This window comes from Phaenicophaeus curvirostris, chromosome W (genome assembly GCF_032191515.1).
Source record: "Phaenicophaeus curvirostris isolate KB17595 chromosome W, BPBGC_Pcur_1.0, whole genome shotgun sequence".
NCBI classification, from domain to species: Eukaryota; Metazoa; Chordata; class Aves; order Cuculiformes; family Cuculidae; genus Phaenicophaeus; species Phaenicophaeus curvirostris.
The window spans coordinates 3,174,386-3,190,854 of NC_091430.1; the positions used below are offsets into that span (position 1 = coordinate 3,174,386).

The following is a 16,469-nucleotide window of genomic DNA, read 5'->3' on the forward strand; positions in this document are numbered from 1 at the left end:
TATTTGTTTTGTTTCCACTTCCCAGTACCCGAATCAGTAAGTTTTATATTTATTTATATTTAAATTGGCAATTAATCAAGTTAAATTCCCCAAGTTAAGTCTGCTTTGTCCATGACAATTAATTGATCTCCCTGTCTTTATCTTGACCCACAAGCTTTCTTGTCCCTGTTTTTTCTCCCTCCATCCTGCTGGGGGAGGGGGTGAAATAGCAACTAGGAGTGAAAGAGCTGCTGGGCAAGAGTTTGGCTGCCAGCCAGGGCCAACCCACCACATCCCTGCTTCATATTTAAACTTGCTCCATCCACACACAGACATATAGCCTCACAGAATTATGGTTAGAGACCTCAGTATGACTGACAACTAGGATGCTTATTCACAGCAAAGAATCCTGTCCCAAGTAATTACCATTTTAAAATGTACTTTTCATCCAATATAGATACAACTACATCTCTAGTCATATGAAATAAGAAGTTTGCCTCATCATCCTCTCTACACAAGATAGCACTGCTATAACAGACGGTAGGAGTGAATCCCCTCCAACTTCAAACAACTGAACTGTTAAAACAGCACATAAACCAGAAGAGAGGTTGCTTGCTCTTGCTCTTGTGGCTGACACCTAACAGTAAAGTGCACTTATAAAAGAGGGGAGGGAGAATATCAAAAGAGATGTAATTCGCAAATGCTATTAACAACAACAAAAAACAAACAAACAAAAACAAGACAGCAGTCATCTGAGGTGTCCTCAGCAGTCAATGGTCCAAGAGAGATTTCTAGCTTGATTCATTTCTAGACCCTCTGGGATCTGAGGGCAGCCTTTGTGAACGTCCCCCCTGCTCACAAGATAACAAGCAGAAGCACCCTGTGGTCTACAGTTTCCAAATATATCAAACACCTGCATAATCCCTGACTTTAAAAGCATTTAAGATTTTGATTTTTTAAAACTAATTGCACCACGCCAGACAGAATTTTCTGTTGAGTTGTTTTTTGAAGACACTCCTGTCAGCATGTATTCTGAGAGATCAGATGTCTTATAATTGCAGTTCCACTGAAGGTAAACCAACCATTAACAAAACATCAGGTCTTCTTTAAATATAAAGATATAGATCTTCCAACTGCCAAAATACATGATATTAAAAACAGGAGGGGTTAACAATCATCCAGAATCATACAGATGTAGTTGAAAGCCTCACCTCCGTACCTAGGAAGAGCATGGAACAGATCCTCCTAGAAGCTATGCTAAAGCATATGGAGGATGGGGAGGTGATTACTGGCATCCAGCACAGCTCCGCCAAGGACAAGTCCTGTATGACCAACCTAGTGGCTTTCTATGATGGGGAAAACCACAGCAGTGGACACGGGAAAACCAACGGATGTGATCTATCTGGACTGCCCAGATAGGCAGGCTGGCCTGTCGGGGCAGATTCACAGGCTGCCCAGAGAGGTGGTTGAGTCACCATCCCTGGAGATATTTAAAAGACAGGTGGATGAGATGCTCAGGGACATGGTTTAGTGGTTGATAGGAATGGTTGGACTCAATGATCCTGAAGGTCTTTTCCAACCTGGTGATTCTGTGACTTCTGTAAAGCCTTAGACACGGTCCCCCACAACATCATTCTCTCTGAATTAGAGAGATATGGATTTGATGGGTGGACTGCTTGGTGCATAAGGAATTGGTTGGATGGTTGCATTCAGAGAGTAGTGGTCAACGGCTCAATGTGTAGATGGAGATACGTGACAAGTGATGTCCCTCAGGGGTCCGTACTGGGACTGGTGCTGTTTAATATCTTCATCGATGATCTATGATATAGACAGCGAGATGGAGTGCACCCTCAGCAAGTTTGCAGATAGCATCAGGCTGAGTGGTGTAGTTGCCACACCAGAAGGATGGGATGTCATCCAGAGGGACCTGGACATGCTGGGGAAGTGGGCCTCTGTGACCCTGATTAGGTTCCACAAGACCAAGTGCAAGGTCCTACACCTGGGTCGGGGCAATCCGCAGTTTCAATACAGGATGGGGGAGGATGTGACTGAGAGCAGTCCAGCGGAGAAGTACTTGGGGGTGTTGATTGATGAGAAGCTCAACATGAGCTGGCAATGCCTGCTCACAGCCCAGGCGGCCAACCACGCCCTGGGCTGCATCAAAAGAAGCGTGGCCAGCAGGGCGACGGAGGGTATTCTGCCCCTCTGTTCCACTCTGGTGAGACCCCCACGAAGAATACTGTGGCCACTTCTGGAATCCTCAACATAAGAAGGATATGGAGCTCTTGGAATGGGTCCAGAGGAGGGCTACAAGGATGATCAGAGGGCTGGAGCACCTCCCATAGAGGCTGAGAGCACCCTTCCAGTACCTGAAAGGGGCCTACAAAAAAGCTGGGGAAGGATACTTTACAAAGGCTTCAAGTGATAGGACAAGGGGCAATGTCTATGAACTAGAGAGGAGCAGATTCAGACTAAACATAAGGAGGAAATTCTTCACCATGAGACTGGTGAGGTGCTGGCACAGGTTGCCCAGGGCAGTTGTGGCTGCCCCATCCCTGGAGATGTTCAAGGCCAGGTTGGATGGGGCCTTGTGCAGCCTGGTCCAGTGGGAGGTGTCCCTGCCCCTGGCAGCAGGGGTGGAACCAGATGATCTTTAAGTTCCCTTCCAACTCAAACCATTCTATGATTCTATGACTAGCTTTTGAGTACAAGATGGGTTAGACAACCTACATCCTCCAAGCTTTATTTTCATTATTTGTATAATTCTTAGAAAATTAAAGACAGTTTACTCTCCAAACATTTTACAACTGAAGTTGAAGACCAAAGATAAGTTACAGACATACAGAAAAACAGACAAAATGCTCATCAGCGTGATAGGTACTTTGTAAGCACACCAGAGACCTAAACACTGTATTGAATTTTTAGTAGACATTGTTTGACAGCGTTTGAAAAAGTACAGCAAGAAAACATCACATAAAGGTGTTGTGGACAAAAAAGGTTTACTCATCTTTGGGGAAATTCAAATATTTTCATTTACAGTCAATTAAAAAATACTAATCACAAAATATGTTACTGAAACAGACAAAAAAGCCACACTCGGAAATCACAGAATGATTGAGGTTGGAAGGGACCTCAGGAGGTCATGTAGTTCAAAAGCACCTTGAACTGGTGGCCCAGTACTATGTCCAGAGAGTGTCTGAATATCTCCCAGGAGACACTACACTGACTCTCTGTCAACCTGCCCCAGTGCTCAGTCACCCTCACAGCAAATAAGTACTTCCTGATGTTCAGGTGGAACCTCCTGTGTTTACCTTTGTGCCCACTGCCTCTTGTCCTGTCACTGACCTCAGTGCCAGGGAAAGTCATGGAGCAGGTGATCTTGAGTGCTATCATGAAGCACATGCAAGAGAACTGGGTGGTCAGGCCCAGTCAACAGGGGTTCACAAAAGGCAGGTCTTGCCAAACTAACCTGATCGCCTTCTATGACAAAGTGACTCGGCTGCTGGATGAGGGAAAGGCTGTGGATGTGGTCTTCCTGGACTTCAGTAAAGCCTTTGACACAGTTTCTCATAGCATTCTGCTTGAGAAACTATCAGCCTCTGGCCTGGACAGGCACACACTCTCCTGGGTGGAAAACTGGTTGGATGGCCGGGCCCAGAGTGTGGTGGGAAATGGTGTGAAATCCAGCTGGAGGCCAGTGACAAGTGGTGTCCCCCAGGGCTCAGTGCTGGGTCCAGCCCTGTTCAATGTCTTTATCAATGACCTGGATGAAGGCATTGAGTGCACCCTTAGCAAGCTTGTGGATAACACTAAGCTAGGTGGAAGTGTTGATCTGCTGGAGGGTAGGGAGGCTCCAGAGGGATCTGAACAGGCTGGACCACTGGGCAGAGTCCAATGGCATGAGGCTTAACAAGGCCAAATGCCGGGTCCTGCACTTGGGGAACAACCCTATACAGTGCTACAGACTAGGAGGAGTCTGGCTAGAAAGCGGCCCAGAGGAGAAGGACCTGGAGGTGTTGGTTGACAGCCTACTGAACATGAGCCAGCAGTGTGCCCAGGTGGCCAAGAAGGCCAATGGCATCTTGGCGTGTATCAGAAACGGTGTGACCAGCAGGTCCAGGGAGGTTATTCTCCCTCTGTACTCGGCACTGGTGAGACCGCTCCTTGAATACTGTGTTGAGTTCTGGGCCCCTCACCACAACAAGGATATTGAGGCTCTGGAGCGAGTCCAGAGAAGAGCAACAAAGCTGGTGAAGGGGCTGGAGAAGAAGACGTATGAGGAGTGACTGTGAGAGCTGGGGTTGTTTAGCCTGGAGAAGAGGAGGCTGAGGGGAGACCTCATTGCTCTCTATAACTACCTGAAAGGAGGTTGTGGAGAGGAGGGTGCTGGCCTCTTCTCCCAAGTGACAGGGAACAGTACAAGGGGGAATGGCCTCAAGATCCGCCAGGGGAGGTTCAGGCTGGACACCAGGAAAAAATTTTTCACAGAAAGGGTCATTGGGCACTGGAACAGGCTGCCCAGGGAGATGTTTGAGTCACCTCCCCTGGACGTCTTTAAAGGACGGGTGGATGAGGTGCTCAGGGGCATGGTTTAGTGATTGATAGGAATGGTTGGACTCGATGATCCCATGGGTCTTCTCCAACCTAGTGATTCTGTGATTCAGTATGCCCCTCCTGTAGCGGGGAGCCTAGAAATGACATGGTACTCCAGGTGTAGCCACACTGGTGTTGATTATAAGGGAATCATGGAATCTTTTGGTTGGAAAAGACCTTTGAGATCGACTCCAGTTGCACCTGTCCACTACTAAACCTTATCCCTGTGCACCTCATACACCTGTCTTCTAAATGAACCACCCCAGTTCTTCATTCAGGCAGTTGTAGACAGTGATAAGGTCTCCCCTCAGCCTCCTCTTCCCCAGACTAAACAATCCCAGTTCCCTCAGCCACTCCTCGCAAGACTTGTTCTCCAGCCCCTTCACCAGCTTCACCGCTCTTCTCTGGACACACTCCAGGGCCTCAATGTCTTTCTTGTAGTGAGGGGCCCAAAACTGAACACAGGATTCGAGGTGCGGCCTCACCAGCACTGAGTGCAGGGGCAGAATCACTTCCCTGGTCCTGCTGGCCATGCTATTTCTGATGCACTCCCCCTTGTCAACAAGATGGGAAGAAAATAAGATGAAAAACTCATGGGGTGAGATAAAGGCAATTCAATGAAGAAAAGTAGATGCTGTGAGCAGAAGCAGAAAAGCAAAAGGATTTATTCTCTACTTCCCAACAGCCGGCAATGTCCAGCAACTTCCTGGGAAGTCCTGTCTAACTAACCCGATCTCCTTCTACGATAAGGTCACCCACTTAGTGGATGAAGGGAAGGTAGTGGATGCAGTTTGGCTGGATTTCAGTAAGGCTTTTGATGCTGTCCCTCACAGCATCCTTCTGGACAAGTTGCCCAACTGTGGGATGAGCAGGTACACGGTGCGCTGGGAGAAGAACTGGCTGAAGGGCAGGGCTCAAGGGGTTGTAGTGAATGGGGCTGCATCTGGCTGGCAACCGGACACCAACGGTGGTGTTCCTGAGGGCTCAGTTCTAGGGCCAGTCCTGTTCAACGTATTTATCAGTGATCTGGATGCAGGAGTTGAAAGCACCCTTAGCAAGTTTGCTGATGATACCAAACTGGGAGGTGCTGTTGACTTTCTCAAGGGACAAGAGGCCTTGCAGAGGGATCTGGATAGATTGGAGCAATGGGCAATCATCAGTGACGTGGAATTTAACAAGACCAAATGCTGGATTTGGCACCCGGGATGGAGTAACACAGGACACAAGTATAGACTGGAGAGGAGTGGCTGGAGAGCAGCCCTGCAGAAAGGGATCTGGGGGTGCCGGTCAACAGCAGGCTCAATGGGAGTCAGCAGTGCCATGGCAGCCCAGAGGGCAAACCGCATCCTGGGGTGCATCAGACAGCACAAGCAGCCGGTCAAAAGAGGTGATTACCCTGCTGTATTCAGCGTTGGTGCGGCCTCACAGTTCTGGGCCCCACAATTTTAGAAGGATGTTAATGTCCTTTAATGTGTCCAGAGGAGGGCAGCAAAGCTGGTGAAAGGTGGTGAAAGGTGGTGAAAGGGCTGGAAAGCACGTCCTATGAGGAGCGGCTGAGGACTCTGTGTTTGCCTGGTTTGGAGAGAAGGAGGCTGAGGGGAGACCTCATTGCTCTCTACAGCTTCCTGAGGAGGGGAAGCGGAGAGGGAGATGCTGACCCCTTCTCCCTGGTGCCCAGTGACAGGATACTCGGGAATGGTTCAAAGTTGCGTCAGGGAATGTTCAGACTTGGACATCAGGGAAACATTTCTTTACCGAGGGTGTGGGCAAATGCTGGAAGAGGCTTCCTAGAGAGGTGGTCGATGCCTGTGCCTGTCAGTGTTTAAGAGGCATTTGGACAATGTCCTTAAGAAGATGCTTTAACTTTTGATCAGCCCTGAATTGCTCAGGCACTTGGACTAGATGACTGTAGTTTACTTCTTGTTGATATCCAAAGTAGGGCCACAGTATTTCTAGTGGTTGCTTTTGAGACAAATGTTACTTTGGTCAGCTTGGGTTGGCTGTCCTGACCTTATGGGTGGGTGAGGGGGATTGGAGAGACAGCCTTGATGCTGTGGGAGCACTGCTCAGCAGTAGCCAAAACACTGGTGTTATCAACACCTTTCTGGCTACAAATGCAAAGCACAACACTAGGAGGCCTGCTATGGGGGAAGTTAACTCCATCCTGGCCAGACCCAACATAATCTCCACCCCTTATTCCCTACTGTTAGTCATGCTTAGGTCCTACATAATTGGATGTGTTTGCATATCTTCTGACCATCCCCTTTTATCTATTTCTCATTTCGGAAATCCCCTCTCAACAATGCTTCCAGCTTATAAAGACGGCCTAAATATATCTGTATGTTGGGTATACTATATATATGTTCTCATTAACTACTATCCCTTGTTTCTTAACAGGCAGATATTATTTTCCCATTCCATGGGCTTCTGCCATTCCCCAAAATTTTCATGAGAACAGCCTATGACTCGGGCCCCATCTGTTAAGGTGGTCTCTCAGGGCAGAAGAATCATAGAATCCCTAGGTTGGAAAAGACCTTTGAGATCGCCAAGTCTGACTGTACCTGTCCACTACTAAATCATATCTCTAAGCACTTAATCTACCCGTCTTTTAAATACCCCCAGGGATGGGGACTCAACGAACTCCCTGGGCACCCTCTGCCAGTGCTTGATAACTCTTTCAGTGAAGAGGCTTTTCCTAATGTCCAATCTGAACCTCCCCTGGCGCAACTTGAGGCCATTTCCCTCTCATCCTATCACTTGGGCACAGAGACCAACACCCACCTCTCTACAACCTCCTTTCAGGTAGCTGTAGAGAGTGATAAGGTCTCCCCTCAGCCAGAGGCAGCCAGGTTCTCAAGCAGAACCCTGTGGGAAACTGTGTCAAAGGCTTTACTGCAGTCCAGGTCCACTACATGCAAAGCTTGTCCCTCATCCACTAAGCAGGTCAACTTGTCCTAGAAGGAGATGAGGTTGGTCAGGCAGGACCCGCCTTTCATAAACCCATGTTCACTGGGCCTGATCACCTGGTTGTCTTGCGTGTGCTGGGAGATGGCACTCAAGACGACCTGCTCCATGACCTTCCCTGGCACCGAGGTCAGACTGACAGGCCTGGAGTTTCCCAGATCCTCCCTCTGTTCCTTCTTGTAAACGGGCATAACATCAGCCAGCCTCCAGTCAAGTGGAGCCTCCCCAGTGAGCCAGGACTGCTGGTAGATGAGGGAAAGGGGTTTGGGGAGCACCTCCGCCAGCTCCCTCAATGCCCTCAGGTGGATCCCATCCGGCCCCATAGACTTGTGAAAGTCTAATTGGCCGAGCAGGTCTCTAACCAGTTCCTCTTGGATCATGGGAGCTTTGTTCTGCTCTCCCTTCCTGTCTTCTGGCTCAGGGGGGCTGGGTACCTGGCGGTCATTGGACCTTACTATTAGAGACTGAGGCAAAGAAGGCATGAAGTACCTCAGCCTTATCCTCATCCTTTGTCACTGTTGTCCCACCTGCATCCAGTAAAGGATGGAGATTCTCCTTGGCCCTCCTTTGGCTGTTGATATATTTATCGAAACAGGTTTTATTATCTTTCACAGAATTGGCCAATTTCGGTTCTAGTTGGGCTTTAGCCCTTCTGATTTTCCCTCTGCATGACCTCGCTTCATCCCTGTAGTCCTCCCGAGATGCCTGCCCCTTCTTCCAAAGCTCATAGACTTTCCTCTTTTTCCTGATTTCCACCCAGATCTCCCTCTGCTCAGCCAGGCCGGTTTTCTCCCCGACCTGCTCATTTTCCGGCATCTTGCGCCACCAGGAATTCCTTCTTGAAGAGCATCCCGCCCTCTTGGGCTCCTTTGCCCTCAGGACTGCCTCCCAAGGGACTCTGTCAGCCAAGCCCCTAAACAGTCCAAAGTCTGCCCTCTGGCAGTCCAAGGTGGCCGTTCTGCTGACTCCCCTCCTTCCTTCTCCTAGAAGCGAGAATTCGATCATCTCGTGATCGCTGTGCCCCAGGCGTCCTCCAACTATCACATCTCCCGCAAGGCCTTCTCTGTTCGCAAACAGGAGGTCCAGCGAGGCGCTTCCCCTAGTCAGCTCACTCACCAGTTGCGTCAGGAAGTTGTCTTCCACGCACTCCAGGAACCTCCTAGACTCTTTCCTCTTTGCTGTATTATACTCCCAGCAGACATCTGGTAAGTTGAAGTCCCCCACAAGGGCAAGGGCTAGCGACCCTTAGACTTCTCCCGGTTGCTTGTAGAATATCTCATCAGCCTCTTCTTCCTGGCTGGGCACCACCATCACCATCACTGAGCTCAAGGCTATCAAACCACTCTCTCACATAGAGGGCCACCCCACCGCCCCTCCTTCCTCGCCTGTCCCGCCTGAAGAGTTCATAGCCACCCATGGCAGCACTCCAGTTATGCGAGTCGTCCCACCACGTTTCCGTGATGGCAATTATACCATCGTTTTCTTGTAGTACAACAGCTTCCAACTCCTCCTGTTTGTTGCCCGTGCTGCGTGCACTGGTGTAGATGCACTTCAGTTAGGCTGTCGATCCCGCTACACTCCTGAGGGGAATAGTCTCAGCTCCTACGTGACTCCTCGCTGAATTTTCTAACCTATCAGTAATCTTTACATCTGTGGTGCCGCTTGGAGTGCTCTCACCCACTTCCTGTGAAGTGGCAGACCAAAGGGCCTTGCCAGCACACCATCACTGGAGTGCCATTCCCAGGTGTTTTTCTATCAAGCCTGGGTTTGTCCCCCTTCCCCTTCTCCTTTAGTTTAAAGCTCTATGGATGAGCCCTGCTAGCTTCTTGGTAAGCATCCTTTTGGCCCTTGGAGACAGGCACGCCCCATCCTTGGACAGCAAGCCTGGTGTTGTGCAGGCCAACCCATGGTCAAAACCCCAAAGTTTTGCTCCTCTCACCTGGCTTGGAGCCAGGTATTTATTTCTTGGCTCTTCCTACTCCTTCCCTCATCATTCCCTGACAGGGGAGAACACTACCTGCACATCCGATCCCTTCACCATTCATCCCAAGGCTCTGAAGTCCCTCTTAATTGCCCTCATGTTTCTTGTTGGGGTTTCAGTACTGCTTACTTGGAAAACCAATAGTGGATAATAATCCGTGGGCCTGACCAGGGTTGGAAGTCTTCTTTCCACACCTCTAATCGAGGCCCAAGGTGGGCAGCAGACTTCCCTATGAATTGGGTCCGGTCCACAGATCAGGCCTGCTGCTCCCTTCAGAAGGGAAGGATCACCTTCCTTGACCTGCTGGCAATGCTTTGCCTAATGATGCCTTTAGCCTTCTTTGCAGCAATAGCACACTGCTGGCTCACGCTCAACTTGGTGTCCACCAGGACCCCCATGTCCTTTTCTTGAAAGCTGCTTTCCAGATGGGTGGCCCCCAGAATGTACTGCTGCATGAGGTTTTTCCTCCTTATGTGCAGGACTTGGCACTTCCCCTTGTTTAACTGCACAAGCTTCATGTCAGCCCATTTCTCCAGCCTGTCCAGGTCCCTCTGGGTGACAGCACAACCCTCTGGTCTATCAATCAGCACTCCCTTGCTGAGTGTACACTCTGTTCCAGCATTCATCTAGATCATTAATGAAGATGTTAAACAGGATTGAACCCAGAACTGACCCTGTACTGAGCCCAGCCATTCAGCCAGTTTTCAATCCACATCATCCCCTGTGTCTGCAAAACCTCTCCTTCCCCCTGTTCATTCTCCAGTCCCCTCAGCACACATAAAACTTCCTGGGGCAACAGGAAGTGCAGGAAGTTTGGGTCAGTATGTAGTGGTACCTCTACTGGTAGCAGTCCCTTTAGAGTCAGACCTCTCGGCCCCTGCTCAGGCTACCACTAGAGCCACTCGAGCTCCTGTTCTCCAGCATGGTCTTCTGTCTCCTCTTTTTTTTTTTTTTTTATCAGCATCCACCCTTTCTCAGCTTTGCTTTCAGAGAGGAACTGCAAATTTCGCCAATTGGCCCATCTTTAGTCTGCAATGGGGTTGTTTCTGAGCTGGCTGAAACCAACTGCAACCAGTACAGGGCAGTCAACAACTTTCTCCCAGTGAGGTCACTCAGCCTGTGTTGTTCCCCCTCAACCTAGCTATTTATGCCCAATACAAAACATCGCAAGAGAACTATTGCAGAACGTGTTTTCTTCTATGCTGTTGAGAACTTCTAGATTTAAATATCTCAACGGCAAGCATGAAATTATACAGTGGAGTCAAGCTACCTTTTTTGAAAACACTAGGGAAGATTTTTTCCATCAAGAAAATATGTACAAAACTAGGAATTTTTTTCTTCCAACAGAAATAGTTATTTGATCCTAACACATACCAGACTGTAAGTCTGGTGGCTGATGTCTTTCAGTGGTGCTTCTTAGGGTTAGAGGTCATAATCTAGTAAAGTTCATTTTTACGATTGTGATTAATACAGGTTCAGGAAAAAAAAAAGTAATTTATGTTTTTTAAAAGAGAGGTCAAGTTAAAGTGTAGATATGTGAAATTTTCTTAACAGAAATCAGCATAATGGCAGCTTAGTATGCTTCAGAACAAGTCAATGAACAATAGTGAACATATCAAGCTTACTTCTTTATTTTATAAGTGACTGACATCATCTGGGCAAAGTAATATCACCTTAAGAAGCAGCACTTGACATCAATTTACTAAGTAATGTTATACTTCACAACCTAGTCATCATAGTAATTTTAAAACAGAATAGTTACCCATGTTCCCTATATTTATTACTTATTCTGACCTAACAATAATCTGGGAAAAACAAAAAAAAAACCAAAAAAACAAGCAATACAGTGGATAGAATTAAAAGCCTTTGAGGTACACATTCAGAGGGAATTGTCATCTTAATAGGGTACACCCAGAGTTACATAAGGAAGTTGGGATTCAGGACTGAACCACTAGGAAGACTCTGAAAACAGAAGGATGAGAGATTGAAGAGTGACCTTAAATATAGGAACACACTGTATTGAAGCACTTTCATCCTAAAGCATTTCCAGACTTGCAGATATAAGTACTCTTAAACTTAAGCACACAGATAGGCTCCTCAGAACCCTGACACTAAATCAAACAAACAAAAAACCCTGAAAAGGAACATTAAGACTAGCCAGGTTACCACACACCACTGATCACTCTCAGGAAATGGAACTGCAGGGACTGAATCCAAGGCACTTCAATTAAAGTAGCTGGCACTGTCAGTACAAGGGGACTAACAGCACAATGTGGTCAAAGAATAGGATCTGCACACAACTATGCCAGAAGTGGAGGAGAGGGACCTGGGGGTGTTGGTTGACAGCCGACTGAATATGAGCCAGCAGTGTGCCCAGGTGGCCAAGAAGGCCAATGGCATCTTGGCTTGGATCAGAAACGGCGCGACCAGCAGGTCCAGGGAGGTTATTCTCCCTCTGTACTCGGCACTGGTGAGACCACACCTCGAATCCTGTGTTCAGTTCTGGGCCCCTCACCACAAGAAGGATGTTGAGGCTCTGGAGCGAGTGCAGAGAAGAGCAACAAAGCTGGTGAAGGGGCTGGAAAACAAGTGTTATGAGGAGCGGCTGAGAGAGCTGGGGTTGTTTAGCCTGGAGAAGAGGAGGCTGAGGGGAGACCTCATTGTTCTCTACAACTACCTGAAAGGAGGTTGTAGAGAGGAGGGTGCTGGCCTCTTCTCCCAAGTGACAGGGGACAGGACAAGAGGGAATGGCCTCAAGCTCCGCCAGGGGAGGTTCAGGCTGGACATAAGGAAAAAATTCTTCACAGAAAGGGTCATTGGGCACTGGAACAGGCTGCCCAGGGAGGTGGTTGAGTCACCTTCCCTGGAGGTGTTTAAGGCACAGGTGGACGAGGTGCTAAGGGGCATGGTTTAGTGTTTGATAGGAATGGTTGGACTCGATGATCCGGTGGGTCTCTTCCAACCTGGTTATTCTATGATTCTATGACTGAAAATACTTCAAAGATGGCAAGTGGACTCAACAATTGGTCACAATGATAAGTGTTCTCACTATATATAGCTACTGTAAAAAATCCATATAAAACCAACTGGAACATTATTAGTAAACAAATAGATGAAGCTCTGTTCAAACTACCACCTGCAATTGAAGGTCTAAAGTTCAGCATCTCATCCGCATGTTAAGCATTGTTGAAATCACAGAGCTACTCTTAAAATTCATATCTACTCTCACCACTTCTTGGAGATGCAGACCTTGAATAGCACATAGTAGCATTCATCAATTCATCAAAAAAAAAAAAAGGACACTAAAATCTAACCTTAGCAAAAGACTATAAAACCCTACCTGTAAATGCTTACAGCATACTGTCATTAAGTCTTATTTTACAGATATATCTCCAAGAAAATCCCATCACATAAAGATAATTTAACAACATATCTCAACCACCTTGCAATAACTGCAACATTTAAATCCAATATAGTCACTGCAGTTAATGACAACAATTTGTAATAGTTCCATAACCTGCTGAAATACATACAATAAAGTTTCCAAGCAAGCAAGTCAAACAAGACCTCGTATAACACAGATTTACAGCAGTTTTACAACATACATTACACAAAAAGGCAATCTCCGACTGTAGAAACATTATCCTCAACCTCTCCGATAGCCAAATCGATTCACCTCCTAAATTCTGCATGCCATCAGATTCACATTTTAGATTAAGACAGAAAGTTAAATCCAAACACTGCCACATGGTGAAAATGGTAATAAGTACTGTTTGCATCATTACTTGAAAATTAGTGATCCCAGGCCCATTTTTCACCATTGTTAAGAGTAACTGAGTGCTGCACATATCCACTGACATATCAAGTTACAGACTTTTGCTCAGATTTTTCCATATAGAAGTATTACAGTTAACGTGGAAGCCATGACAGGAATACACATTCCAAAACACAATTTGGATGACTCCACTTAAGTTTTACATTGTGGTAAACTCAATACTATAATTTATTTTCTCCTCCAGTTAATCAACACTTGATAATGGGGATGGAGAAAGTGTGAGAAAAAAACAAACGTAGATTAAAGAAATTATTAATATATGATACTTAATTACTGCATTAAAATGCAATAACTACTTCTATTTCAATAAAAGCTATGATTGTGCTATGCCAGTGCTTCTCCATTAGAAGCTTCCAAAGCAAAGTAGCCAAAGTAAAGAGTTATGACATTACTTTAGGGCACTGCTTGAAGTTATGGCTATCAATGTGTACATGCTTTGAATAAAGACTGTGATTTTAAACATAATATTTGAAAAATGAAACATTTACTATGAGTTACATTAATACATATGTTTAGAAAGTAATAGAAAGCATCACATCCTTTGCACTCTGAGCATTCATCCTTAAGTTAAAATCTAGATGTACTGTTCCCCCAGCAGATCATTTTAGATACGCCCAAGAAATCCAAATATTATTTTGTTTTTATGTCATAAAAAAGCAATAAAATATAAGCTATTTTCATCAAAGCCAGAAGGGGGTACTCAGAATAACTGAGGTTGGGAGGTGCTGAACTGAATATTTGCTTTCTGTTAGGAAAGGTCAGAAACATACTGTCTTGTAGTTCAGTATTGCACTTCAGTTCACAATGCCATACCTTTTCTTTTTTAAGAAAAAGTGCTCCTTTTAACAACAAAAAATGCTTCCATTTGCACTATTATCATCACAAAGGCAAATTAATCTGTGACAGAAAACGAGCAACACGGAGACTCGGCAAGTGTTCATTCCAGTTTTATATTCTGTGATCCATGAGCTGTTTAAGATACTGACAAGGAGATACAGAGAAAGCCAAGAAATCAAAAAAAAATCCATACTATGATTTTTCACTAGACAATACCTATTATAACTAGCTCACAAGACTGTGAAGAGTTGATACCTTATATTGAACTACATTCTAAAATGAAAGAACGGCACTAGATCATTTCGCAAGCACAATACAGTATTTCAGCTGCACCAGCACTTTGGTGCACCAACCACCAGCCCCCCCCCCCCCGCCAGCCAAAAGATACGCGCATTCCAATCAAGGCTCTCTCAGCAGGGCTCAGCCAATTCTCCCCCTCCCTCCAGGCCTTACTAGGCTCCCAAATCTCCTCTGATTTTAGGTTTCATTTTGTTATAAACAGCAAAACGCAAGGAGAAAGCCTCCAAAGCGAGGATCCTTACCCTTGAAATCCCGCCATGCGCACAATAAAGAGGGTGAATTGTTTTCCCCCCCCCTTTTTTTTTTTAAATAAAGATGAAGAGAAGATGAAGAAGAAGAAACAAAAGCCTAAATGGAGGAGAGGCTAAGAGGCTAAGCGGCGGAAACAAAGAGAGAAAGAGGAGAGCCTAGCGACGGAGCAAGGAGAGCGTCAGCCATGTTTGTGTGTGTTCGTCCGGTATTTACAAATCTGCAGCTGCAGCATCGTTTTGAGTCTGGGAGAGAGAGGAAAGAAGGGAGGTGGAAAGAAAGGAGAAGAGGGAAGAGAGAGGGGGAATCGAGGGAGGAGAGGAAAGCGGCGGCGGCAGCAGCAGACAAAGGAACCTAGCAAAGCACGCGCACGCGCACACACACACGGCATGTGCAAGCCCAGCACTGCCAAACCAGCGCGTTAGCAACTCCTTTGGCTATTGCGGCGCGGCCGAGCCCCGCCACCACCCTCACATCCCCTTCGCCCCATTTTCTGATGGGGGAGCGGACAGATGACGGGGCAGAGGCATACCTCACTTCACCTCATTCAACATGCACTATCAACAGAGGCTTATCTGCCGGGAGCTTCTCGGCGGGCCCCAGCCCACAATACAATAGCTCCACAGGAAGGAAGGGGGAACGTACAGCCGCGACCCCTCCCCTCGAGCAAAGAACCAGGACGGATACTGAAAGGGGCCGTGCCAAAAGAAAGCAGCCGTCCCCTAAAGGCCGGAAGAGTGAGGGTTACCAAGGAGCCGAGGCACTACGTAGGAAGATATAAACGGCAACACGAGCCCGAGGTCCGCCACTCTTGCCCGCCTCCCGCGGCTTCCGGGCAGGCCGCCGAGACAGGCAATGAAAAAGAAAGGGCAACAGAAACAGAACACCGCAAGTACGTAAAGAACATCAGCCTCAGGGGAGGGGAAAGCTAGGAACAGCGACTCCCTTCGGCTCTGCCCAGCGCTAGGCCAAGCTAATCTAAGCCAGGCTAAGGCCAGCAAGAGGGCTATGCTTTCCCAATCCCCCTCCTCCGCATTCGCTACTCTCTTACCTGCTGGAGGAATGGGCACCTGAGAGCGCCAGAAGGACAGCCTAGGAGCGTTAGCACTGCAGCCGCAGCAGTTCTCCTGTCTCAGTAGGCCACTCAGATTCTCTGCAGTAGCAGCAGGGACAGTTGTTTCGCTTGTCTCATTTGTCCCCCTCCGCCGTCACCACTACTGCGCCCTCTTCGCCTCTGCCACATTTGGATCTTCCCATTCGTACATGAGCTCCGCCACCAAGACAGAGACCTCCTTACCTTCCTGCCAAATAGTGAACTAACCGCATAGAGATGTTCAAAACACAGGGCCGGCCACCGCCCTCCTCCTCTCCGCCAACGCGCAGGCGTATTGCAAATTTCGAACTGCGACAAGAGCACAGGAAGTAGTCCTCCAGCCAGTCTACCACTATTCGCTAGCACGCAGTCGCGCCCGTAGTTACTGCCGCTCCTCCTCCTCTTCCGTCGCCGTTGTCGTCATCTCCTGCTAATCTGTCGGCGGTCGTAGCGGAGGATAGTGTGAGCTCGTCCGTAGATGATTGTCTGTTGGCCCTTCTCCAAACGCAGGCCGCTAGACCCTGGGGCGCTTAAACGTCCGTCCGTCCGTTCGTCCGCCCGCCTACCGCGGTGAGTCCACTGCTGCAGAGGATAGGGACATCACACGACCAATATGATCAAGTGAATCCGTTTTATTG

At 47.5% G+C, this 16,469-nt stretch overlaps 1 protein-coding gene across 3 annotated transcripts in view; it reads right to left on the reverse strand.

The window, feature by feature from the left end:
- Positions 1-16,175, reverse strand: part of LOC138732947 (spindlin-Z-like) — a 143,992-nt gene extending 127,817 nt beyond the window's left edge. For 2 of the 3 annotated variants that reach the window (XM_069879753.1, XM_069879754.1), the window contains exon 1: positions 15,790-16,175. The gene's annotated coding sequence lies outside the window, so the exon portion shown is untranslated. The remainder of the gene's footprint in view (positions 1-15,789) is intronic. The other variant, XM_069879756.1, reaches the window with a different exon arrangement.
- Positions 16,176-16,469: the final 294 nt, after the last annotated feature.